The sequence below is a fragment of the Callospermophilus lateralis genome, unplaced genomic scaffold, assembly GCF_048772815.1.
Source record: "Callospermophilus lateralis isolate mCalLat2 unplaced genomic scaffold, mCalLat2.hap1 Scaffold_182, whole genome shotgun sequence".
NCBI classification, from domain to species: domain Eukaryota; kingdom Metazoa; phylum Chordata; class Mammalia; order Rodentia; family Sciuridae; genus Callospermophilus; species Callospermophilus lateralis.
In genome coordinates this window covers 1,317,635-1,342,782 of record NW_027512854.1, presented here as the reverse complement: position 1 = coordinate 1,342,782, position 25,148 = coordinate 1,317,635, and the positions used below count along the sequence as shown (strand labels likewise).

The 25,148-nt window shown below is 46.6% G+C and overlaps 1 pseudogene; it reads right to left on the bottom strand.

Moving 5' to 3' along the window:
* Nucleotides 1–10,541: 10,541 nt before the first annotated feature.
* Nucleotides 10,542–25,148, bottom strand: part of LOC143388797 (teneurin-4-like) — a 79,535-nt pseudogene continuing 64,928 nt past the window's right edge.

The following is a 25,148-nucleotide window of genomic DNA, read 5'->3' as shown; positions in this document are numbered from 1 at the left end:
ACTGTGCCTGGATCTTGTTTCTTGTCCCAAAGTCTCAACACCTCTCACCTCATCCTGAGTCAACTGTGCAAAAGTCTAACCTGGCTCCCTTTCTCTTCCCCATCTATGCACCCACCACACCTGACGTAACATGTCAATCAGGGAGAATTTACTGAAAGGAGTCAATAAGTAAATGTATTATGAGCATCCAATTACATAGTCTTCTTCCCTGGTCAGTATTTGTACATTTTCTTTTTGTCTCTGAGACTAGGAGGTAGTCTGGGACATGACCCAGGTTATGTCACTATGATTAATAGCAATTTAATTCCTGAAACTGGATTGCTTGGGTTCAAATCTCAGTTCTTCCATCTGCCAGCTGTAGGTCCTTACATATGTGTCTCAGTTTCTCCACCTGAAAAATGGAGATATGAATACCTCTCCTGTTGTAGGGTGTTGAGGACTAAATGAGCAAATGCATTTAGAGGGATTAGCACACAGTAGGCATATTGAACATGTTATGTGCCATCTGGAACTTGCCTCACTTTGAGAAAGATTTAACACACTTGTAAAATGCATGCAAGCAAGATATGTAAAGGGCCTAGTGCAGTTGCTTGGTACAGGGTACAGATCTCAAGAAATAGCAGTTCCTCCACCTCCTGGTTATTGTCATTGATTGTTTGCCTTATGTAAGTCTCTGAGTTCTATGAGGAGTCAGTGCTGTGTTGACCTTCTTCTGACCTCAGGCTCAGCAGGGCTTCTGCAATTGTCTGCATGGGGTTCCAGGGTCAGTACCTTCATAACTGAAGGATTCTCAGGGTGGCCCAAGGATCAGAAGCACTGAGGCAGAGGAGGAAGAGACCTCTGAAGCTAATTTTCCTCCCTTTCCTTTCTGGTGTGCATAGTGATTCTGGAGTGTATTTTGAGTCGTTGCTTAACCTTGGGACTCTTTTGCAGGTCAAAGGCCTTTGTGTGTAAAGGTGATCCAAATCCTAGAAGTGCAGGAGCCGGGTAGGCCGTTATGGTTTAACATGATCTTACCCAGTTCCACATGACAGTCTGGAGAGATGGGAAAGGATGGCAGGCAACCACTAGGTGGTGCTGTCACTGTGAAGAACCCTTCATGTATCTGCAATCCTGTGTAAGGGGAACTGCAGATAAACAGCTATCTGAAGAGAATCAGCATCCTCATCTAAATACATTCCACCCATTTGGTAAGATTTTGGGATGGAGACTGACCTAGGAATGTGCATGAAAACCAGGAGAGAAGGAGGCAGATAGGCCTACATGGTTGTGTGGTCTCTGTCCACATTCAGTCTCGACACTCAGGTCTCTTCTCTGCCTCACCCATGAGATGTGTCAAGCTACCCCATAGGGCACCTTGGAGCCACCCACCACACCTCCACCTGGAATGCCCTTCATTCCTTTCTCTTCAAGGTGTTGCCTCCTCCTGGAAGCCGCTCCTGGTCCTCCCCATAGCAAAATGGGCTGATAGCCTTTTTTGTGTTCCACTGTCCCTATACCTCCATGAAGACTTTTCACAGGTCTTTCTCACTTTAATGGAATTAGATGTTTACTAAGTGGGCATTTTATGGCCTGGCTTTGAAGAAAAATCTCTGCTGATTTTATTCAGTCCTCATGCAACATGTGTAAGGGCTTTCTTGCCCATCTCTCTCCCACCTCTTAGGGGGTTCAGGGACCTCCCCCCCCCACCTCTGATCCTTGAGCATGTCCTAGAGTGCTCAGAGCTTGTTTATGATGGGTAAGCAATGTGGACAGGAATGACTACATAAATGGCACAGCCCAGTGTAAAATGAAAATATGGATCCCTTGTTCAAAAATTAAGAACTTTAAGAGCAGAGCAGTAAACTGAAAGCTAGGCCCTTCTGGGCATAGAGCCCTGTGTGACTCCTAATGTCTCACATTCAGCAGCTGGCCCTGGCATTGGACTCAGGTGAGCCTTGTGTCTGTTGTTGGGGACCTGCTGAAAGGTGCTTGTTCATTCTCAGACTTTTTGGTGTATGAAACCTTTCACATTGGACATTTCCTGACTCCCAGCTTTGCAGCATAAGATGAATAGCCTAGAACTTGGAGTTAGGAAAACCTGGATTCAAAATCTGAATCTATCACTTACTAGCACAAATCATGAACATACAGCTCATCTGCAAGATGGAAGGTAATCATACTAATCGCAAACAGTGTTGCCAGTTCAACCCAGATTAGCTGTAGAAATCACCTGGGTCTAGAGCCCACACCTCCTGTGCCTACTGAGCTGGCTCTAGGGAGTCACTATGCTTGGCCTCAGAAACATATCTACTCAGGGAGGTCGGGCCAATGTTGGGCTGCCCTTGCTCAGTGAAGCGGGTCCCCCTATGAGAGTGGCAGTGTCAATAGAGTTAAGCAAGGAATGAAAGGGAAAAGTTGGGAGGCCCTGGAGAAACTTTTAGATCACATAATCACTACTATGGGGTTGGGTGGTGGGGAAATGTGGTCACCGTTGATCCAAATGACATGTATAAACACTTCCTGTGCCAGGTGCCAGTATTCACTGGTAAGCAAAACAGGTGGGGTTCTGCCCTCTGTTAACTTAGTGCATGTGATTATTGTGCCTATTCTCTTAGCTTCATCCCTCACTAGTTAATGGGTAATGGGCACTTAATAGATGCCTACTATGATGAGACAGGAAATGGGACTTACCAACCTCCTGATGGAAATGGGTGAAGTCAGTCATTCTTCACAGCCCCACCTGCAAATCTCTAGGCCGACTGTCCTTCGACTGCAGGAGCTCCTTTTGCTTAAGCACAGAGAACCAGAAGTGCCTGGGAAATGCCATGGGGTGGGGCATCCTAACTGATGACTGATAGGTGCAGAGGTGTAATGACTGCAGCCCACTTCGGATGGGAACAACTCCCAGGTGTGACTTAGATTGTTTCCACAGCTTCCCCTCAGGGCTGAGCTGAAGTTACTCTCTTGGGGCTTTGATTTCGCTCCCTTGGTTGGCCCTCTTTTCTTGTCTCTCATTTTCATCAGTCTACCTATTTTTCCCGGGACCACTTCCCAATAACTAACTTTGGGACAAATCCTCATCTCAGTGTCTATTTGGGGGAATGCCCCCACCCAAGATAAAAAGTGGCGGTGGTCAGGGGAGGAGTTAGCAGTTGTCCCCTTTACTATAAATTGATGCAATGTGTCAGAAGAAAGTCATTATGGATAATGAAGTACTGCTTTGCAAATTAGTTCCTTTTGTTACGAATTAGGGGAACATTCAAATTGTCCCTGTAATATGATCACTCTTCCTCACTTGTACTCTGCTATACTTTATGAGTGGGGAAAAGGAGGAGGCATTGCTACTGGCTGGGATTTGCATGTAACTGACAACTATGGTAAACCAAACCCAGAGACACCCACGTGCGGGGACGGGAGGGGCTTATGCTCCACATAAGCATCATCCTCTGTGTATTTTGTCGTATGAAAAAGTTGAGGCATGCTGGGACATTTTGACTTCATGTGTCCCTGGACTAGGTTCACAGGAGTCGGGTTCAGAGGCCCACATGAGCAGCATGCTTTCCTTTTGCTGGAATGGCTTCCCCTCTTATCTAATCCCTTCCCACTAAACCCACCTCTCCCAAGATTATTTTCTCAGATGCCTTCCTCTCCCCACTCAGCCCACCCTGAGCTCTCTTTTCTAGGCCCTGTGGAAAGAGGTTTTTGTTGGGATCACTTTCTTAGCACTTGGACACTCCCCTTCCCCTGCTGTCTACCCCTGAGCTAGCTGGAGTCTGAGTTTCTAGCCCATACCAGCCCATACCAGAGGCTGATTGCCAGGGAGAACTTCAGCCATGGCAGCTAGGGCATGAGTGAGCCCACTGTCATAGAATCAAGGCTGTGGCAGGGGATTAGCTTAAGGTCCCCAGGGCCTGGTTCTTCCTATAATCAAACCTGTCAGTCAAATGTGCACCCCTAGGAATCTATCTGCCAGGTTAGAAGTCTTGCCTTGCTTGCCCCTCCAGCTCCTCTGACTGGATGCATATGTGTTGGACTTTGGAAAGGATGTGGAATGTGTTTGCAACTCTTATTGCTTACGAGACCTTGGAAGGCACGGTTCTAGGGAGGTAGATGCTGGAGCCCACCTCCCCTTGGGGTTTAGGCCTGCTCTTTGATGGGGTTTTCCTCTCATCCCCACAGTATCCCCACATCATCCAGTTTATACCCTTCCCTGGGGCTGCTGGAGGCCCTGCCATCCTTGCCCTGCTTCGGTTCTACAATTGGCAACTCCACACCCACAAGATGGTGCACACACTTCTGGTGCCTCTTAACTGGGCTTCTGCCCTCTCCCCATGACTTCTGGGTTCTGGCAAGCCTGGACACTTAGGCTTCTCGAGTAGCGACACAGAGCATGTTCCTACCTTGGTAATGCAGTATTTTCTGAGTCCTTCTAGACTTTGATTGGATGATGATATTTATAACCAAAAGGTCCTATTACATCTTAAGGGCTTCTAAGGCTGGTTGGGATGAGCTGTCTTACATACAGTTGATTAACTACAACTTCTTCAAGCCTTGACGAGGGGCTGGATTTGGCATTTATTCATGCATCAGACATTCTCTCTCCATCTATCCATCTGCTCAGTCATATAATAAAAGTATCTGTAAGGATGAGTCTATTTTTTCCACCCCCATACCATATAGATTGTTACCCTATATAAGAATGTAGGTGTCCCAATGATGTGAATATACTTTGTATATAACCAGAGATATGAAAAATTGTGCTTTATATGTGTAATATAATTTGTAATGCATTCTCCTGTCATATGTAACAAATTAGAATTAAAAAATAAAAAAAGAATGTAGGTGTTCATCAGAAGGAGTTTCAAAATTTCTGCTGGATCTTGGCCCAGTAGTGGGTGCCCTTTATATATCTGGTGGTCCTGGGAGAGAGCACATTTTGAAAGATCTACATATAAGGTCTGCTACTGAGTCCCAATGGATCGGATGGACTTACAACTTATGGGGCAGATTTTTATTCCCTGCGAAGGGATATTTATTCTTGCAAGGTATGAATCTCCAAAATATGTGTTGGACTCTGGAAAGGATGTGGAATGTATTTGCAACTCTTATTGCCTACAAGACCTTGGAAGGCACTGATCTAGGGAGGTAGATGCTGGAGCCCACCTGGGCTTATTCTAAGCTGATCAGGCTTGAGAAGTAAACGCTGGGTTGCCTGGTAGGACATGGGTGAGCCCTTGGGCAGGGATAGAGTTTCCCAAATGGTGAAAAGAGATTTTAACATGGGGGTTCGAAGAAGAAATTCCCATAGATGTGCCAGCATGAGGACCGGGAACAAGTTTGGTGTGGGGTGTGACCAAATGGAGGACCACCGTCAAGAGATTTAACTTCTTAGATATTCCTTTAGATATGGGAAAAGATACATTTAGTGCTCACTTTTAAAGTTTTTTTCCTTACATGTTATAATTTTCTCCAAGGCCTCTAGTGGATTGGGGAAGTCCTAACTTTGAGGTCAGGCCTGTGGAGGGATATGAGGACCTGGGGCATGCTGGGAAGGAGATTGCCTTGTTCTCTGTCCCTTCTTCTTTTTTGGAGGCCTTGATGCAGCAGCTGTGCCCAGAGTGCAGCTAAGCAAGGTAGAACAGTTAGTTAAGAGGAGGCCAGGCCTCCATACAGGAGATGATGCCCTTCTTTCTCAGATTCATCAGAAGGAGTGGACCCCTAAGGCAAAGGGGAGGCTGGCCTTAGGTGACACACTGCTGGTAACCTGTTTTGGGTGCTGAGGACACATGGAAGATTAGTGACAGCCTTGGTGGACCTTGAGAAGTTTAGGCCCTGAATAATCCAGTATTGAAAAAGTACAGGCCCTTAACAGATGTGCATTGAGGGCCTCCTGGGGTCAGGGGAGGACTTACCAGAGGGCTCTGGGAGTTTATTTCATCTGGGCTTGAAGAAAAGTGTGTGCAAAGGCCCACAAGTGTGAAACTCTGAGGGTGTACCTGGGGCTTGTGCACTCTCCCATGAAGCCAAGTGTGGTGTAGGTGGGGACAAGAGAGGTGGGTGGAGGAGGGCCTGGGATTCCCCATTGGTGGAAGTGGTAGGTTGCCTTGGCTAAGGGCATCTGAAGTGCCAGGCTAAGCAGCTTATTCTGTACACAGCCTGAAGGGTCGTGTAGTTAGTAATGATTCTCATAGTAGCATCACCTAGAAACACGCTGGAAATGCAAAATCTTGGGACAAACCTACTGATTCAGAAATTCTGGGGGTGGGGCCCAGAAACTCTGCTTTAATAAGCTCTCAAGGTGATTCTGATGCAGACCTACGTTTGAGGAGCACTGTTGTTAGTGGAAAGAATACTAGAAAGGAGGGCATGTAAGGTGGGTGGCTGCCCTGGGTGGGGATGGGAAGTGGGGGAGGCACTGAACTTATGTGCCAAATCCATGACCTCTGAGCAATGTGCTCTCTCCTTTAAAGGACTCAAGCACCACAGTACGTGCATGTAGATGGAAGGCCGGAGACTTGCTGAAAATCTCTAAGTACTGGAGCCATGTCTGCACCCAGTCTGGCCTGATTGGGGGCAGGATGTGGCCTGGGCTGTGCAGCACAAGGTTGTGTCAGAGGTGCTTGGACATTTGTCTTGCGAGATGAGACTTGGGGTTGTGCTGACCCTCTGGAGGTCCCATTCTTTGACAGTTGTGACCTGAAAGGTTTACAAGTGACTTTGGGACCTTGGACTGAGACTTCTTCCCGATCATCCTGAGAAGAGCTACTATGTCTCAACAGAGGCCACCAAACACTTTTAAACACAAAATATTCTTTTATTTGTCAACGAAGGCTACACGGGATCACTTCTGGTTTTGTTTTTATGCTTTTTTTTTTCCTAGAAGGTATCTACATCTGCATTTATTTACAGCCTTGTTGGTATTTACACAGTCAAGAATACAGTGTTAGAAACACAAAAGTATTGAGAAAAAAACTTCTCAAAATTAGTTCCAGGCTTCAGGAAAACTATTTCCACATGGTAAGGCCAGAGTCTCCAGTGTTGGTCGTCCAGAGGCAGCTTGGAACAGTCCTTCTGCCGAAGCTGCGGGTTCAGAAGTCCTCAGAACAATAGGCAGACTTAGAAAAGTGGGATTCTGGTGTGGGGGGTGAATCTGGGGCTGCCAAGGCCCTGCCACACACCTGCAACTCAGCTTCTGCCAGGAGAGCTGAGCCTGCGCAAGATCAGGCCTCCCTGGGCAGTGTGCCCTCAGAAGAAATCACATTTTCTTGGGGACCAGGAGGTCATCCAGTCTTATGCCTTTGGCATTCCAGAGGGGGAAAGAAACATGATGAAAGGCCCCACCCAGGTCTCCCTGACTCTGATCTTGTGCATCCACAATGAAACCTCAGAGTGTACCAGTGTCTGGGGCAGTCAAGTACACAAGGCTGGTTTTGAGAATGTAAAGGTTGGAGAAGATAAAGTTTCTCTCTGTCACCTGAGCAATGAGTCTTTGAAATGAGTTTGCTGTTTTTGGAAGGTTAAATAAAAGGGCCTTGAACTACAGAGTTCTTTTTTTAAAAATATTCCCTCCCCTCCAATAAAATATAGACAGGTGCATGAATCTAGCTGGGAATGATGTGCCTCAAATGGAGGGCTTTCAGTCTGAGAGCAGAGCCCAAGGGAAAGGAGAGACTGGGTTCCTTCTGGGACCCCTCAGGCAGCAGGCCCCCTAAACTGGGACCAGGAGTCACCTTCTTGGCTGAGCAGCTGCTGTGAGGAATGGATAATAGACTCTGGTGATCAAATACCAAAGCCTGGGTCCCTGCTGAGGACCAGTGGCCACAAATCTTAGCATCACTGTTCTCGCCATGTGGCTGCTGCAAATGGTAAAAGTGTATTCTAAGATTTCACATCAAAAGCCTTGTCTTTGCAGAATGAAGATCTCTGCCATCTATAAAGGTGACTGAAAAGTTACAATGAAAACGGTTCTTCTGGTTCTTTAAAGAACTGGGTTCCTCTTTTGGTGTCTATGGCACATGGCCCAGCTTACCTCTCTTGCCTCTCCATCCTCTGTGCCCAAGACCCAGCCCACCCTGATTATTTGGAAGCACACTTTCTGGCCATTCTCAACCTCCAGTCAGTTTCTTGGGGATTATTTCAGACCTTCCATCCCTAAGTCGAAGCCAGGCCCTGGTGAGGTCTTTGGATGGTTCTCAGTGAGTCATTTTGAACCAAGTGTCGGGGGCTGTCAAAGTGTGGTTTACCCTGGAGTTCCTTGCCTTTCTCCTTCCATCGCTGCTCTGCCTCTAGGAATGTCTGTGTGAAGGGTGGCTACAAAGGAACTCACTGTACGAAAGACAAGTTGGAGAATTTGTAAGGTCTTATTTAAAGTAGTGGCAGAGGAACAAAAGGTGAGGGGCTGACTGGCAGTTGTGGAGAAGGCAGGAACTATTCAAAACTAAATCTTCTTCCAGGGTCAGAAGCCAACCTCTTGCAGAATCATGACCTGGGCCAGGGTTGGAGGCCTGGTCATGCTATCGAATGGACAGATTTTGGTTGATCAGTGCCAAGAGTGCTGGGATTTATTGGTTAGAACCTACAATGTAGGCACAGGAGCTCTGCTTATGCCTTCAAATTCATCCTTGGTATGGGATTGGGACTGGTGATCTCAGTGGGAGGACAGACCAAAAGGTGAGGCCTGGAGTCACCCGCCAGTCCCAGTGGAAACGAGCTCAAATGGGCCAAGGTCATAGCACCTGCTCCAACATGAGAGCACCAGTGTGAAATGGTGATACCTGGCACTGCCCACCTTGCAGATAAGCTCCTTCTCTAAAGCTTTGGGATGCTTACACTTGTCCTCCCCACTCCTCCCCCCAGAAGCTGTGCCTTCTTGGTGGTATGAAGACCAGGGAAAGTATGGGATCATTTCCTTAAATAAAATAATACCCAATAATTTTGTGTTTTTGATCCTTAAAAGTCTACTCTATTCTCTTGGGGGGGGGGGCAACTGAAGAGGGACAGAGGCTAGGGAGGAATAGGAAGATGAGTCCCTTGAGCCACATGCTGTCTTTGCCCCAAGAAGACATCCACAGCAGGTCTTGATGATGTCAGGCAGCCAGGATGGGACTGGCCAACTAGGCCAATGGGCAGGAGAGCTTTGCCAAGGGCTCCTTACAGCAAGAGTACAATTTTGAGAGGCATAAGTCTCCTTTGGATTAAACAAAAACAAAAACAAAAACTTGTGTTCTTTAGGCCAAACTGCTTTCCATCCCATCCAAGAACAATCCTGTCAGATGGGAGCCCCCATCGCCAGCTCATGCCACACACAGTGGACCTGAGAAACAGCAAATCTGATTTGGCAGAGCTCTGGATCCAGAGACGATGGGCCACCAGTGGACAAACAGGCCATAGCACACTGTTGAGGCAGTGTGACTTTTTTTGGAAACAGGAAGAGCACTTAGCGAAACACATCCTCTTATCCCAGTGGGATGATGTAAGGCGAGATATCCCCTCCTCGAGAAGCTTTGGATGCCTCCCTCTGCCAGGCAGAACGCAAGCTACATGTTGCTCCAATTCTCATACAGTAAGAGCCCTTCTTGGTTTCATGAACTCATTTCGTATTCTGAAGACTCTGTGAATAAGGCTATAAAGGTGCCATGAACTTATCAGTCCAACAAGGTTTCCACGGGAATAGCTGACTCAGAACTCATTCTCCACACTTAATGTAAATGTAACCCATGAAAGTCCCATTTTCTAAGAAGCCCAGCTCAAAAGGAAGCATTTGGCTTCCCCTCCTGTCTCCCAGAGCGTCCTGTGAGTGGTAATGACAATGGTAATTAGGCAGATGCACCAGGAATGGAATCCTTGAACAAGGAGCTCCCGGCTCATGCTGTTACCTTCCTCTGCCCTCCTCCCTTCCCTTGGCCTGCTGGCTGCTGCATCCTGCTGGGCAGCCTTCCAGCTGTGGGCTGCACCTGCTCCGGGTCCCTTCATAGGTCTCCAAGGGAACCATGTCAGACTGGCCTCCCAATATGTGTACTGGTCTTAGAAACTGTCCCTGATCCTGGTGGGATTGAATGACACCGACAGATCACACCCAGTTAGCTCTCTCTCCCTTATCTTAAAAAACAAAACAACAACAACAACAACAACAACAAAAACCCTAGCCCCAAACCAAACAACAACAACAAAAACCCTAGCAGGGCTTCTCTAGAGGGAATTTCCTGGGTGCCCAGGCTGCTGCACCCCAGCTTTGGGATGGTCTACACAAGGGAGGCAGAGGAGACTTCCGAGCTGGTTAGAAGGATTCCTGGCTCAGGCCTTTGCGGAGTCCTCTCTTTGGCTGACTTTTTTTTTCTTATGCATCTTTCCAGGATCAAAGGCCACCAAGCACCTCTCTCCACATGCCTATTTCTCAGGAGTGGCAGCTGAACAATGGAAGGAAGATACCTGAAGTCAAGGGGAGAGGGTTTCTTTCCCCTCCCTGGAAATGGTGCCGCCATGGAGGGTTCACCGTGCAGTGCTGGTTCTCACATCTGGCTTTGGGAGAGAGGAGGAGATGAGCAAGGGGCATCATGGAGGATCAACCAATCACAGACATCCTGGGTGCTGTCACCTCTTGGAGAGGATGGGGCTCATAGCCCCAGGATGTTATGTTACCAGACTGGGGGAAGGAGTGGGGAGACGTGTTCTCTATCCCAGTATGGGGGTGGCACCAACAACTACACGAAATTTGCAAAAGGGGAAGAGGGTTTCATTTAGCATTAAAATATAAAGCCTGGACAGGAGTTTGGGGCAGCTTGAAAAGGTGCTGAACAACATCATGACATTTTCCAGAGCAAGATGTAACCATGTGTGGTCCTCTGGAGGTACAAAACACAGTGAGTAAAAAGCCACCAGTCCCCTGCAGGAAACCCAGCAAAAGCTCCTGAGTTCCTCCAGGCCCATTACACTCTGCACCCCCACTCCTGCACAACCCCCTGTCAAAGAAGAAAGGGGTGCACATGAGACACCTTAGCACAGACACTCATGTCTCACATCACACTGGGTACCTAGGGACAGACAAGGACACACTCTAGATGTGTGCCCCAAAGAGAGAAGAAACATACCCCGAACAACAGGAAAAATTCCTCAAGGAGAAGGGGAACAAAAGACAGAGTTTTCATTGTGATCACACTACAGAAAAAGAAAAAAACCTTCTGTTCTTTGCAAAAAATGTGTGAAGGCCAAATTTGTGTCTTTTTCTTTTCTTAAAAAAAAGAATGTTGCATGAATTAACAATGCAACCAGTATCTTTTTGTTTGTTTTCTGCACTTGTTAAAAAAAGGATTTTTTTTTCTAAAGTACAACACAGTCAGGTATGTGGCCACAAAAGAGTAGCTGTCTTTGGCAAGAAGTCCAGGCCTTGGCCCTCTCTGTCACCTTCGGCCCATCTCGCTCTGTCTCATGAAATGGATATTGTTGGAGCTGTCCGACAGTTCTGGGTACTGCTCGACAGAGATCACGAAGAAGCCGTCGTAGCCTTGCACCCGCCCTGTGTTCAGCACCTGCTGCTTCTCCCCCTCTGTCCAGGCCCTCAGGCCCTCCTCCCCTTCCCGCAGTCTCTGCTGCTCTCGGGCCCAAGTCTGGCGCACAGCTCTCTGCCGGGCGAGCTCAAGCACCCGCACCTTCTCTTCGTCCAACGTCGTCCCATAGCGGGTGTTCAAGCACAGTGCCCCATACTGGAGCTGGATGTCTGTGTAGCATCTAGTCCTGCCGTTAAGCATGGTATTGATTTGGGACACGGTGACATTGACCCCATTCTCCAGGGTTCGCCATCCCCCACTGAGGCCCAGGATGGCCAAGTCACCTTCTGAAAGCCCTGGTTTCACAAAGTAGTGGGTGTCCACCCCGTCAATGGTGAAGTGCAGGTTCTCTAGGTAGTGGGCATTGTTCAAGATGGCAGCAACCCTCCGACCATCCTTGTTGGCCACACTGATGATGTCTGTGGTCACTCGACCATCCTTCAAGGCAAACTTGACCCCCTTGCCAAAGACTGAGCCACTGGATGCAAACTTCTTTGTCTCAGCGGCCTGCTGGCAGCTGGTGATTGTGGAGCCGTAGAGCTGATCAAAGCGTTCTAAGGTGACGAAGGCCTTGAGCTGCTTCTGCACTTCATATTGTACCCCAAGGATAGACTGATGAGGACAGAGAGAGAGAGAGAAAGAGAACAAGAGAGAGAGAATAAGACAAAGGGAAAAAGCAAACCACAAGAATATGGAAAATCCACTTAAATAAATCAAGTCTGTACATATTTATTAACCAGAAGCCTGTATCTCTACTGCTGACCACAAGATGGCTAGCTGTCCATTATCCACCATTCATACCCTTCGATTCAGAGACTGTTCAAGGAGCATCTATTCTGGGCCAGGTCCTTTTCTGGGCACTGGAGGTACTCAAATAAGTCAGACATCACCTTTGCCCCAAAATAATTCATTGTTTCATGGGGAAAATCAGATGTGACAATAATGATTGCCATCAAATGTGACCACTGGTGGTCTAAGAGAGATAATAATAGGAGCTATAGCTAACATTTCTTGCTTTTTAAGCTAAATAATTATCACTGTCTCTTTTGATCATCATAATAACTTTATGTAGTGGATATTTTATAATTCCAATTTTACTTTTAAATGAAAGAAACCAAGGCTCTAAGAAGTTATAAATAGTTCATAGTTATATGACTGACATCAAGTCAACATTCAAACCCAGTTCTGTCTGATTCTTGAAGCTCGGTTTCAAGGGCTGTTATTATAGGGAGAAACAAGGCTCAGAAGTATCCCAGCCTGAAGGGAGAGGACAAAGAGAAGGTGGGTTTTGAGGACAGGTTCATGCTTCAGCTGGGACTTGAAGAATGTGAGGGGTGATATTAGGGGGAGAATGGCAAGAAATGCAGAAAAAGAGGAAAAGTGGTGATCTGAATCAATGTGCTTACTCTGCTTTATTGCTCTTAACCATGTATACAGATAAATTGCCAGAAGGGCCTCTATTGTGCTTCCTTGGGGGTCCTCAGGTGTTCCCGCACTTGGCTGCTTTGGGGGACAGGCTGGGCCTTGCCAACTTGATGTATCATCTACTGTCCCTTCCATGGCTCTGGAGATCAGGTAAGCCATGTTTGGGATGGCTCCAGGGCCTCATCAGGAAACTCAGGGAAATGGCTTTAGAAATAGGCCCATCAGCCTCCCACTGAAATTAAGTCCTCTTTATAATTAATAGAACCCTGTCTGTGAACAATTATTTCCTAGAGTTTCACGAAAGCTGGAGTGCTCAACAACAAAGATCTCCGATGCTTGCCAAGGGCGGAAATCAATAATGCATTGACAGGCGAGGTTGGCAAACAGGCAGTCAGAGACAGGGACTGAGGAATACAGCAGGGAACCTGGTGGGGGAGGAAGAGCTACGCTCTAGAATCATCCCTGGGGACTGCAGATGCTGGGACATCTGGGGCAGGGCCGGGGTGCTGGGGAGCAGGTGTTGGCAGAAAGAGGATGGGCTCTGTGGTTGGGCAACCCCGAATTTTCAGCACCTTCCTCTGACCTTCCCAGCTGAGTATCCTTGGGTAAGTTTCTCTTTGAACCCTCATCCCATCTGTAAAATGGGCTCTTTTTTCTTTCAATCATTTATTCATTCAACAAAAGTTTTCTGTGTACCTGTATTGTGCTAACCTGTAGGCTGGGTATTAAATGAGACCCAGAACTTAACTGATTGGAGCTACGTGTGGGGAGCGCTTTGCAAGAGGACAATACAGACGGCTAAGTTGAGGCCTAAAGGAATCAGTCTGAAATAAGAAATAGGGATGCAAAAGCTTCCAATCACTAGCAGGACACCATCTGGCAACCCCGCTTTCCTCCACAGCCTGTTGTCCTCCAGGCTAGGATCCCCTCAAAGTCCTATTCATCTCTGCACTCACTGGGCACAGCAAAGGGCTGGGCATGGAGTCCGCTTCTAGTACAGAATTTATGAATGGCAGTGGAAAAGAAGGGACAGAGAAGGGGAAAAATGAATGCAAAGAGTGAGCGGGTGGGGCTAGACTGTTTTTAAAGATCTTTCCAGCTGTATAATTCTGTATTTGAAATGGGGTCATAAAAGGAAGACAAAAAAATAATGCTTTTGGGGCACCTACAGTATACCAGGCCCGGCACTCAGCAAGATGACACAGAACAGAAACCTGGTTTGAATCCCTTCCTTGCTGTGTGGTATCGAAAACCCTCAGGCATTAAATCTGTAAATCGAGAACAGTCACACAGTGGGATATTTTTGAGTTAACGTATGCAGAATACCTCACACGAGGCCAGGTGCATTAGGTGCTCAAAAAATATCACATTTGTATTTAGAACACACTTTCTCCCCCTGCACCTTTGCCCAGATATTGACAGAGGATTTTTATTTTTGTGAAACTCCACACTTATTGTGATACACAAAGCGCCTTCATATGGCTTCTGAGCATCTGTGTGTCCCTGCAGCTGGGTCCCAGTGGCCTGCCTAGCAATAGAGTTGCTAAATGTTTGCTGAAATGTTCTCTGGCAGGCCCTGTAGAGTCACTGCCTTGGTTTCCATCACTGACCCCAGCTCTCCTGCAAAGCTGGCAAGACCATCCTGCAATGTTGAAATGCTTGAGGTGTGAGGTGCTGTCTGAGGAGTTACCTTGCTGTTGTCCCACTCCTGGGTTTTCATCTGTGTATGCACGAGCTCATAGGATGGCTCCATGGCATCCATGTCTGGTTTGGGATATCCAGGGATCACGTTATGCAGCTGGAATCCAAAGGTGAGCAGCCAGCTATTGACATCTGAGTGTGAGAGAAGCAGAAACATCCCCATGAAGTAAGTGCCTTCCGATGCCACTCATCCTAATTCAACACCTAGAGAGGCTGCAGGTGGGGTGGGGGCATGGAGGACTGCTGGTGGAAGAAGTGACTGTTACAAACACTTTGGAAAATGGTTTCATGGTCTAAAGCCCCAGGCGTTCCTGGGACCCAGTGACTCTCCTCCCAGATGTGTACCCAGGAAAGATGTCACTTAGGTAGAACCTAGGTTTCCAGACATCCTTTTCCACTCTCACACCAACCCCTGGGACCTCCAGCTTCGTACTCAGGGACAACTGTTGTGGATGAAGAGCCTCCTCTTTGACCAGACCAGTCATTAAAAGGAAACAAAAGAATGGTCAGATCCAGAGGAAGATTTTAATGATTGACTTGCAAAGAGAAAATTCACTGAGAAACAAACAGCCACTCTCTTCTTACCTCCCTTGCAGGGATGAAAGCCTCATGGCCAAAGTGCCACTGGGCATGGAGATGACCTGTACTGAGATCAGTTTCCCTGTGCTCCTGCCTTTTATTTCCTGACAGCCCAAGGAAGCCACTCAACCTCCCTGTGCTTTCATTTTCCAGTCTGTACACTGAGTTTGAGGATCTAATCCCACAGGCAGGGTACTAGTTGGAAATTACCTCTCCCAGCAGGTGCAGGGTTCATTCCAGAGGTGGGATCCACAGAGGTGGGATGGCCCATGGGGTCAACAGTTGTGTCCCTGTCACTGTGGGGTATCACATTTCTCTCCCATTCAAGGATCTCAAGCTTGTTTTCATTTTAGTTTTAGTTGTCCCTGGGGCCCTTTGCTGGTGTGGAAGCAGGAGGTACAGGCAAGTGGTGGTAAAGGGGAAGCTTAGAAATCCAGGTTCCATTTCTCACCTGGGCCTTATTAGGTAGGATCACAGAAGGGAAAGAATGTGGTAACTGAGGCCAGACAAAAACCCAGGTCCAAATTCTGGCTTCCCAGCTCATAGTCTACATGACCTTGGACAGTTTACTTAACTTCTGTGAGGTTTAGGTTTCTTGTTTGCATATTGACAATAGAAATGGTTTTAGCCATGCCGTGGAGAAGAATACTGATAGTGTTATCATTTGGAGGCAACTGTCATATAGCGGGAGCTATTCCAAATCTGTACATAAATTGTTGGATTTAATATATTTGAAGTGGCTGACTCAATTCTTGCCTCCCAGAGGGTTTTCTTTATTTCCCAGCCCCATGCCTCCACACCCTGGAACCCTCATTTTCTCATTTATAAAGGTTGGGACTTGGATCAACTGTTCTCCAGAGTCTCTTTCCTCACTGAGTTTCTAAGAGTCTCTGATTCTCTGACTCGTGGCAGATGGTTCTTTTGGAAATTTAAACAAACAGAAGAGGAGGGGAAGAAACCTTACAAAGTCATTTTGTTTGAGGCTGAGAACTTGCACCTGAATTTGTAGTTGTAAAGAAAGCTTCTCTCTGGAATGTCATGAATTCCCAGGAAAGCAGGGGGCTGAGAAGAGGGCTGGGCCTTAATTACAAGTGAGAGTGAGGGGAGGTGGCAAATTCCTGTCACACATCTTTCCTTTTTGTGAAGATATATGTTCTCATTGGTGTTCCTACTGTGCTTTTTCTGAAGAGCTGAGAATTGTAACAACATTAGAGATGGGTGTTTCCCTCCAGTTAAAAAGCTTAGTCCCCAGTACCAAAGTCAACCAACCACCCAAACCACCACCACCACCAACAACAACAACAAAAAACCCAAACAACAACAAAAGCCTCCTCTTAACCCATCTTAACCCAGACATCAGTGGTGCAGGTGGGGCCAAGTAGGATGATGAAATGCAAGCTCTACTAATCCTTTTGCAGGTACACAGCTTTGTTCTTTACAAAGTATATTCTAATTTTAAAACAAGGGTTTTGAGTTCTAATGCCAGCCTTGCCACGTCTCAGTGAGCCAGTTACTTTACTTCTCTGAACCTCACTTTCTGCCTTTGCAAATGGGGTCACTATTCCCCACTCCCAGGCTTCAAGTGAAGATTAAGTGCAATGATATATACATTATATCTGGGTTGACATTTTTTGGTCATATTCCCAGCATCCCATTCTGCCTTCTTTTTTGGGTGGGGGTGTTGGTGTGGGGTGGGAGTGGGGGATGAGTATTCATGTAGTTCTAGGGAAGCTGAATCAGTAATGGCTCTTGTGACCCAGGCTGAGTCAATGAGTGTGTGCTGTCTCCAGCCCTAGTTATTGCTTCAAGGGTTGTTATGTGACCTATGCCTTCCTGATTGGAGTGTATGTCAGGAACCCTGAAGAAATCTTTGGAGAAAGAGATTTTTGTTGTTGTTGTTGTCATTGTTGCTGGAAGTGAGGATGCGTATAGCCTACACAGAAATAAAAAGGTCAGGTTTAGTGAGAGTAGTATCTTAGTTTCTCATTAGCGATCTGCTAAAATCTTGACTGCTTATCTGGCACCTCTCTTGTACACCACTGTTTTTCAAACTGTGGGATAGGACCTACTATGTAAGTAAAAACAATTTTGTGGGTCATGACAAGCATATTTCCTGAAATGGAGTAGATTAGACAAGAAAATATGAGCATATCACACGGATTATTTTGCAAGCCTTTTGTTTTAGTGTCTTACTGTGATATAAAAATCTTATTCTCATGGTGGGTTCACAAAGACATTTGATAAAAGCAGCCCTGGGCCATGCATTCCATGAAGGCAGCATTATGCTTGAGTCTGTTCTAGATTCTTAGCAAAACATATAATAATATTTGACTGACTTGAAATATATAATTGGATTTAACTGACTTGGATATGAAAACCCAATTTGAAAGTGTCAGGTACCCCCTTGGGTGGTGAATTGCTTTTTTTTTTCTTTTTTCTTTTCTTTTTTTTTATTGTTGGTTGTTCAAAACATTACATAGTTCTTGATATATCATATTTCACACTTTGATTCAAGTGGGTTATGAACTCCCATTTTTACCCCGTATACAGATTGCAAAATCACATCAGTTACACTTCCATTGATTTATATATTGCCATACTAGTGTCTGTTGTATTCTGCTGCCCTTCCTATCCTTTGTGAATTGCTTTCTTAGAAACTTCTTATTTATTTATTTATTTTTTGTGGTGCTGGAGATTGAACCCAGGGCCTTATGCATGTGAGGCAAGCACGCTACCAACTGAGCTATAGTCCCAGCTGAATTGTTTTCTTAAAAACAGGATTTGGAGACCAGCATGATTGTCCTGGGAAGTGTTTTGGAGCCAGAAAGCCCCAGTTTAAGTGACTTTGGGCGACACTTCATTGTTTGGAGCCTTGAATGTCCCATCTGTAGAACGGAGATAATGGAAGTGATCTTAGAGTTATCACCAAGTTTAAAGGAGATCAAGTCTGCAAGGGTCTGGCATAGAGCAGTTAGTCATGCTAATGCTATTCTGAAAGGAGACCATATGCATTGGTGGTATACAAAGGAAAAGGGGGGGATAATAATATTTTGGCAATCTGAAATGATTTTTTGATAGAAAGTACATGTCCTATTTCACCAGTGTTTTCCAGCTATAGTAACCTGCCAAAATGTCTCACAGGAAACTCACTGGAGGGTGAGGCAGGGGGTGTGCTCAATGTAGACGGATGTAATGGAAATGTCATCTCAATCTGTCAAGTTTCTCTAGAGCTAGCGGCCAAGTGGAACATAGTGAATGCTTGGAAACACTGTCAGGATATTCGTGTTTATCTCGGGGATCCAAGTATGTTTTCATCACACCTGTGTATCACCGTGTTCTCAATTCTTGCCCATGCTTGAGACTTTTGCTTTTAATACAACAACCTGGAGTTCCTTCCTGAAAAAAGGAATCCTCCCATGCTGTGAGCAGAAACAGGGTCCAGATGAGGACGCCAAGTTTGGGGCCAGGAAGCCATGTCCATAGGGACACTCTTGGGAGCTATACATGATGCCCTCTTTACACTTCTGTACATCTGTTCCCACTCCCTGGAACGCATTTCTCTTCACTACCTTAAAAAAAAACCTCAAAAATAGCCCCAAGTGTCAGCTCTCTGTGAGGCCTCCCCAGGACTCCTCTGAGCTGCACTGGCCTTCCCTGCAAATCCTCACCATGGACTCCCACACTGGACAGCAACTGTCACCTACCTTACAGTGTGAATTTATGGACAGCAGGGGTCCTCTTTCTATCTCTAGTGCCTAAAACAATGAATGCACAGAGGAGACATTTACTGAATGAAGAAAACTGTCCTAAGAGAGAGGGCCAGAGGATTGTGTCACAGGATAAACGATTGGAGACTATTATGTTTACAAGCTGGGATACACCCAATTTTTGCCCACTACACATTCTCATATAAGACATTCTGGCTTTATCCATGCCCCACAGCCACTCCCACTTGAGGTTCTCTGTGGCTGACCTGGGCATAGTTACTTGCTTGGGAGAACTGTGGCTGCTGGAGACATCCCTGCCTGCAGGACCCATTGGATACTATATTCAAATCAGTTTCACAACAGTGGAAATCAAAGCTCACTTTTTCAATTAGAGAGAAAAGGAAAGGGAACCAACGTGAGTCAGGCACTGTGTTTGATATGAAATACATCTCATTTTACCCTTGCAACTAGGTGGTAGGTAAGTATTTTTTTTCTATTTTTTTCCATGTGTTCCTTGTTACTTTTCATGCAACTGTTGGATTTTTCGCTTCATCTTCTATTTTATCTTTACTACTGATTATTAGTTATGTATCTATTTTATTTTTTATTTTTAATTTTTTTTTAGTTGTTGCTGTAAGGTTTTTCATACGCATATTTGCCTATTTAGAGTCAGGGTGAATATTCTAATTTTAATTTATAGATCAGAAAACTGGAATTCAGGGACATTAAGAAAATTTTGCAAACCTGTGATAGCTTAGCAATGGCGGATCCTTCCCTCAGCTTTGTCTCCAAAGTCTGAGTTTTCTATTCCATCATCACAAATTAAGAACTGATTTTATTTTAATCATACCTTAACCTGATTTATCAGAATCTCAGAGCCAGTTTGATTTCTATATCAGAAAATCCCAAAGTGCACTCCAAGGGAAGTATCCAGTGAGATATTAGGATTTCATGGTAAAAAAGGGGTTTTCATGGTCAAATAAGTTTGAGAAATATTGGGCAAATATAGCTCTCTTCACTATGACTTCTTAGAGCCTCTCACAAACTGAAAAGTGTTATGAAATATATTTAAGAATGGTGGCCCTTTCAAGTTTATTTGATGCCAGAATCTTGACTTTCAGTGTATTCTCTGAACTAGTGTTTTTTCTAATATATATGCTTTGGGAGATGATGCCCTTAGGTCAAGTTAATGTTTCCTTAAGAAGACTAAGTCTTGGGGCTAGGGATGTGGTTCAAGCGGTAGTGCGCTCGCCTGGCATGCGTGTGGCCCGGGTTTGATCCTCAGCACCACATTTAAAAAAAACCAAAAAACAAAGATGTTGTATCCGCGGAAAACTAAAATAAATAAATAAATAAATATTTAAAAAATTCTCTCTCTCTCTCTCAAAAAAAAAAAAAAAGAAGAAGAAGACTAGGTCTTGCCAATTGACCAGAGCAATGGGGGTCCCACCCTCTGAAGGAGCCCAGTCCTCACCTGTCATGAAGCACTTGATGTCCTGAGAGTTGCTGATGGGGTTGTTGTTTTTAAACATATAGAGATTAAAAGGCATGATGTTGCTGCTGCTGAGGTGCTTCCACAGCTCATGGTCTGGGCTAGTCCAGCGTCCAGCCAGCACATCCTAATGCCGTCGGCCCATGTGGACGAGCTTGGTGAGTGGATCATAAAGGCCTCCATGGTAGCCGATGATGATCTGGAAGTTGGGGTTGGTGTCCATGTAGATCTCCCCATAGGCCGTGTACAGGATCTGCTTGATCATCAAGCCTGTTCCACTGAAGACAGCAAGAGGGGTCCCGATGTTGTCACAAGTGATGTAAAACTCGTCACCACTGCTCAGCTCCATGGCAAAGAGGTGTCCTTGCAGGTCGTAGTAGAGGGATGTGATCTCAGAGCTGGAGTGGTTGTAGAGGTGGGTGACCTTGGTGGGGTTGGTCAGGTCTGCATAGAAGAACTGTAGGTGGTGACTGTGGCTGCTCTTGCTGGACACACGCTGGCCCAGGCCATCATAGAGGTACCTCACGCTCCAGCCACCAGCCCGGTTGTAGGCCTTGATGAGCAGGCCAGCTGAGTTGTACTCAAAGATGTCTCCACCCCACTGCCTCAGGAAGCCGTCCTCATCCATCTTGTATTGCACGTCACCCAGTCTGGTGATGCGGTCGCGAAGGTCGTACCGTAGTGGGGTTAGCCATGCACTGTTCCCAGGACTCAGCAAGTGCAGGTTCCCATTGAGGTCATAGCTGTAGCGCCAGAGTGGCTTGTCATTGATGGAGACTGTCTGCAGCTGGCCGTCGGCATCATACTCATAGGAGTAGCGGGTAGTGTTGGCATAGGGTCCCACCTTCAGCTCCTTCTTCACCACTCGCCCCATGTTGTCATACTGGACTGTCATCCAGTACATGAGCGAGCGGAAAATCTCATACTGCACTTCCTTCATCCTGCCATAGGCATCAAAATGCTTGGTGTGGGTCATGACTGCTGTGGTAATGATCTGGTTGATGTCATAGTAGATGACACCAAACTTCCCAAACTGCTCTGTCTTGCCTGACACATCATCGTAGCGATAGAGATCAATGGGCAGCGGGGTCTCGTTGATCACAGCCTGCATGCTGGTCACTCGGAAACTGTCGTCATAGTTGTAATCAAAACGGGCGTTGACCATGCCCTCCTTGGTGAAGCGGAAGATCTGCCGGTCGATCAGGGGCCCGATCTGACGGTAGCGGATGGTGCAGGTGAAGCCCTCATTCTGTAGGTTGATGGTTTTCAGCATGCCGCCTGTCTCATCATAGGTGAAGCTCACTTTGGTGGTGTCATACAGTGTCTCAGCCAGCTTCGACAGCTTGCCGTACTTGTATATCACTCTACGGCCGGTGCCCAGGTAGTAGGTGTGGAGCAGGTGTCCGTCCTCCGTGAAGTCCTGAATGACCGAGGCATTGCCTTCAGGGGGCTGGTAGATGTTTCTGTAGTAGCCCACTGAACGAATGGTCTCTAGTGTCTGCCGGGCCACATTGGGCATTGTCACGGAGGAGAGGCAGTCGTTCTTGTCGAACTCGAAGATGTACTGCCTCTGACTGTGCAGAAGCAGCACCATGGACTAGAGGGAGAAGAAAACGAAGAGATGAGGGGAGGAGAAGGAGGAGGAAGGCTACATCTGGTACCCAAGGCTCAGGAAAGTGGTGGGGTGATGCCCAACCAGAGCCTTCCAACCTGTGCGCCGTAGGATGCAGCAAACAGGTTATTATGGATGTACTGTGATGAGGTGTTCCCTGGCCATTGGCCCTGGCAGGGCTGGGCCCCAGAACACTCAGGCCATTTGCTTTCTTCTGTGAGCAGGTCCTTGGTGTGGCACAGGCCTGATCACTTCTGTGTGTGGTGGGTTGTGAGGAAGGTTGGGGTGCACTGGCCTAAAAAAATTCAACAGCCCCCCTACAGGCTTCCTTGCAGCAGACTTCTCAAATTAACCTTCCTACTCAAGCAAGGTGTTCTCTAAAAGACAGTCCCATGGTGTCATCTGCTGGCTGAGCAGCTTCTGTGGACCCCCTGTGCCTACAGCATCAAGACCATGTCTGAGAAGGGTACAGAAGGCTTTGCTCAATTGCTCATATGGTACCAGGTCAGAGGCAGGCTGTGATAGGGAGAACCTGGCCTCTAGCAGTAGATCTAATGTGTGGCTCTTGGGTATGTCTCCCCCTCCCCTGGGTTTGGCTTTTCCATTTGTTGGATGACCTTCAAGTTCTCTCCTTCGGTCTTAACACAGAACATTGCTTTCAAGAGAGGCTCACCCAGCACAGGCAGGGAACACATACCACAGAGGAAACAGAGTCTGGTCCTGGACAGGTGACCAAGAGCAGGAAACAAAGTGGGGATCTGAGTACCAGAATTGGAGCATGAAGTTCAGAATCTTTTTTTTTTTTCAGGAAAAAGTCAGCAGATAACAGGCCTAGACACATCTAGTCATTAAAGCAATGGTTTTCTCTTTTTGGGACCAACTTTTGATTTTAGGTCATCTCTGATTTCTAGTCCCTGGGATGAAATGAATCCTCCTGCCTAAGCTTCAATCTCCAGGCTTCTGCCTGGTTCTCCATGATGGAATTGCACCAAGTGCTGGACCTCAGAGCAGAACCTGGCCCTATGTCAGAAACATGAGTTCTGTTCTGTAAATCCAGTTAGTGTTTGGTCCTGTTCCTACCTCCACTCTCTCAGGCAAGACCTTCATGTTTCCTTCCCTAGGACCCCCACCTGCCACTCCCGTTTGGAAGACTGCCTGGGTCACACTTATTCCACTGAAGTCAGCAAGCGAGGTCCAACCATGGGTTAAACCATAATGATTGACCTTTTATATGGCAAGGACAGTGGTGGAGGGAGACAGACACTTGCCTTCTCTAAGTATGTGTAGCTCCATGTCTTCCCATCAGCAAAGATCCTGGATGTGATCCGACCCGCCTGGTCATATTCCATTCGCTCAGACATGATGCCTCTCTGGATGCCGGCAATGTGGCCCCCAGGGGAGTATGTTACATTGACGCCATTCAGCCTGCTACTGGGTGACCAGAGGCTGGGCCTCCCTGCCTGGTCATACAGAATCCGAAGGGTGAACTTGCGGTGGTCATCATAGATCTTCTCTGTGCGTGTTACACGGTCGAAGTCCAGAGACAGGAGGTTCCGGTTGTGAACCTGGGGAAGGGGTAATAAAGAAAATTAGCCTGGACACTGAATTTTGTGTGATGACAATGTAGCTCTCACCTGTGCTGAGAAGCTCCTGAGTAGAGGAAGCAGTACAGGTTGTGGGTGTCAACACCCATGGGTTTGATTCCTGGCTCTGTCACTTGTCGGCGCTGTGATGTTTCATCTGAAAGATGGGAATGATAATGCCAACTGCACAGGGCATTATGGGAGGACAGACAAGGCAGATGTTGAGCACATGGCAGCTGTGACTGAAGAGGATCCACATGATTTTCTAATGTGATTTTTCAATGAGGACATATTTAAAAAAAAAAAAACCAGGCCGATTTCTCTTGGCTCCCTCCTTAAAACAGAGCCACCAAGTAGGCCTAGCAAAGAAAATACCTGAGACATCAATTCTGTGATGGACACTGTGCTATGTTTGACACTGATGAAAACAAAGCCCCAAGAAGCGAAGGCATTTGCTGCAGATCTCATGGCTGGGGAACCACTGAGTCTGTACCTGACTCACCACTGTGACATTTTGATAGACACTCAGTGGTTCTCTGGGCAAAGCCTGGCCTTCTTAGGATCCTGGACTTCCCACGCCTCTGGGAACTCTCCAGCCCTTGCCCACAGTCAGAGCTTGTGATCACCTCCATTAGCTCCCAAGACATCATCATTTCCTCCCCCACCCTCCTCTTCCTCCTTCTAGAGGCCTAGGAGGCATTGGGTGTTTGGGCCTAGGGTAGTTTCTCTGGCTTGGGCTGGTTGGGGTCCAGTCTCAGCTTCAGAATGCTTTGCTCCTGAACCCAGAATCAGGAGCCCCTTGTACAGTTTCCACTTGAGCTGCTGGGTCAGTATGCAATTTAATTTCTTTGCAGAGTCAGAAATACAGAGTTCCCTCAAAGGTAGGAGATCAGGTTTTTCGTAGTTTAGTAAAGAAATATACTTTGGGGATCTATTTCTGTACTTGGATCTGGCCCTTAGGCACTGACTGCCCCTGAAACCCTGCCAGGTACTAAAATGCTGGCTCCCTCTAATGGCCACTTGGCCTCATGGGACATTTGGGCACATATTCTGTCTTCTCCACTAGTTACCGGTTAAGTTCAACAGGTAGGAAGACTCAAGAGGAAAGCAGATAAACTATGTAATGTTTTGAACAACCTACAATAAAAATTAATTAAAAAAAAAAGAGGAAAGCAGATAATTAGGTCACATAATGCACAATGGCACACGTGGCCTGAGGAAATGAAATCTCTCTGGGGTCCTCTGTAGTTTAAAAAAAGTGTGTGTGTGGGGGGTGGGGTGGGGGGATAGGGCACACTCAGGTCTAGGAATTAAGGCCAGAATCCAACCTCAACTTTGTGACAGGCTTTTCTGTGTGCCCTTGGGCAAGTGTCTTCCCCTCTCTGTGTCCTGGTTTCTTCCTCTGTGTAAGCACAGAGTTGTTGTGAGGATCCGAGAAACTTAAGTAAATTACATAGTGGAATGCTAGAAACAGAGACGGTACTGGATAAATGATTGAGATTATTCCCATTAAATGACAGCAAA